At 46.6% G+C, this 2,497-nt stretch overlaps 1 long non-coding RNA gene across 1 annotated transcript; it reads right to left on the reverse strand.

Moving 5' to 3' along the window:
• Positions 1-221: 221 nt before the first annotated feature.
• On the reverse strand, positions 222-1,335 carry LOC146201305 (uncharacterized). The gene is made up of 3 exons (XR_014704872.1): positions 1,275-1,335; positions 631-845; positions 222-542 (listed from the first exon to the last, which is right to left on the reverse strand). It is a non-coding gene; the product is annotated as an uncharacterized LOC146201305 (long non-coding RNA).
• Positions 1,336-2,497: the final 1,162 nt, after the last annotated feature.

Raw genomic sequence — 2,497 nt, forward strand, 5'->3', positions numbered from 1 at the left:
TCACTGCTCAGCTGCAGGTTTGGGCAGCCGAGAACAAAAGGAAAAGGACAGAGCATGTCTTAGAATGAAGCACGTGAAAGCTGAACATAAGCTTCACGTCAGAAATGCAGTTGAGTTGCATGAGCTGCAAAAATCGACCGAAAAAGCCAAACAAGATCTACTGCAGCTGCAAATTGCTTTTTTTGAAGGAAGGAAACAGAGTGAAAATGAAATATCGCGTTTTTTTTTATTGTTCGTTTAGACTGCTCAGTTCTGTGTGGAATGGTGCCGAATAATGTTTCCTCTTGCTCTGAAACCACTTTGAGAGTCCGCAGGCAGCGATTGGCTGTTGGATGTTGCAGGTGTTTGCATGCAACAGGGCTGGAGGCATTTCCTCTGCAGCATGACGGCGGCCAAAATTGTGCAGTGCTCAAACTGTGATAACTACCGCAGACATTGTGGTGTCTATTTGCAGCATCATGTCAAGGCACGGCAACCTGGTCTTCCAGATGCCAAATGCCGTTTCTATGGTGTTCCTTGTCTTGATATGTGCCTTGTTGTACCTAAATGAAAAAAACAACAAAATTCTACTGCACATAGGATTTGTTATATTACGGTGAGGTGACAGTTTCCCACGCAGTCTCAGCTTACCGGTAGCCCGGGCTGCCTCGTTGTCCGAATTCCCTCAGAGGTTTCACAAGGTAAGGGCGGCACGCATATCCCATGTTTCCAAGAAATATTCCTGGGATGGCATGTTCCTCATAGAAAAATCTTGCGTTGCTATTATCAAAGATTCTGCAGTCATAGCCAGACTCAGGCCAACTTGAAGCTACATTCAAAAATTCCAGTTCGGGTCCAGTTATCGCCTGCATGAAATGTGAACAAAAATGCCCCAAAAACTATTTACACACAGCAATTTCTCGTGATCACTACTGCAATGCTGCAAAACATACCACATAAGGAAATCGCATTATGAATCAGTAGTCTTTACCAAATTACAAAATCAACAAAGGAGGTTGCAATAAAACTTTGTAGCAGTTTTCTTGTTTCTTACGCCTGGAATGAGCAAGTATGTGACATGAACATAGCATTCCTTTGTTTTCATTTAACTATGGGAACAATAACCCCAAGACTGATTATTTCTTTTTCTCACTATTAGTCCCCTATCTAGTCTGCATTCGTCTCAGTATCACCCCCCCCCCCCCCCTTCCAGTCTAAACCCCGATTCAAAAGAAACATGCCAGCATGCATAATAAAAATGGTAATGGAATGCCATAGGTTGGAAGTATACATACACATTGAAGGAGAAATACCCCTTCCGATTCCAGAAAACCTCGGCGTGCTTGCCTCCTGGGCTCTAAAAAACAATAAAAAAAACAATTAAACACATTATTTGTAGTCCCGTCAATAAAGGGATAATAAAGACTTGTGTACAGTCTAAACACCCAGTTACGCTTGGAAACTGCGCGATGTTATAACAAATTACAAGGGTTCAACGCTGCTGAACCAAATATTGAGCGAAAGCATTAGCTGTGGGTGACCGAGCGTTCTTCTCTTTTTATTCTTCCTCAGCCCACATATGAAGCTCCGCTTTAACCAAGCCGTTTGAACGGGCCTTAGTGGCCTATAGGGGTAACGTGAATGACAGGGTCCTAGCAGGCTGATTCTAACATAACCGTCCCATGAGAAACGAGAGACCCAAGTTGGCAGCTCCTGCCAGCCCGTGTGTCACGTGGGGTGTGACGTCACAGCGTCGAGTGGGTAAGACGTAACTGCGGCCGGGTCACGCGAAGGCTTGAAAGTGCGAATAGTATTGCTTTCGCAATGAAAGCATACCTAACTCCACAAACTCGGCGAATTCCGAAAAGCTGTTGTCATACTCGGCCGCCAAGACGAATTTGCCTAAGGAGCTGCTAAAGGTAGGCCAAGGGCTAAGTAAACGTCAGGTTGTTCTTGTTTCTTCTAATATTCCACACTTCTCCAAGGTGCTCCTCGATTCGGCAGACAATGTGTAGTTCACACACAAACACACCGAGACGAAGGCCGACGAACTTGCAGTAACAAAACGAAAATTAAATTTATACGACACAAACACAAGAAACAGAAAACTTATTTACACGAGGCCGTGAGACATCACACTTTACAAACGTGACTGGGCGAAAGACTAACTGCTAACTGAGCGCATCGCTCTTTTTACGACTTCTCAGTCGGGGCCTGCCTGCTACGCTGTCTTCTCCGAGCGAGAATCAAACCAAAATCAGAACCAGAACCGTCGATGGCTGCACGGCGCGCTCTTAAATAGCCAGCGCAGAAGCTTCTAGGAGCGGAGGAGGAGTGGAAGACAGCTTAGCGCTGCCAAAGCTATGCCTCTCCCCCTCGGCCCTCTGGAGAGGTCTTGAATTTACTCGAACATGGTCAGCACCCGCGGCCCTCCAGCGCGAAGCGAGGAGGAGGGCCGGGACCGTGCGGGGAAATGCACGCGTGACTCCGCCCATGACGACGAGGGCGAGGAGGCGCA

This window comes from Amblyomma maculatum, chromosome 2, assembly GCF_055883805.1.
Source record: "Amblyomma maculatum isolate TAMU_Amacu chromosome 2, ASM5588380v1, whole genome shotgun sequence".
NCBI lineage: Eukaryota > Metazoa > Arthropoda > Arachnida > Ixodida > Ixodidae > Amblyomma > Amblyomma maculatum.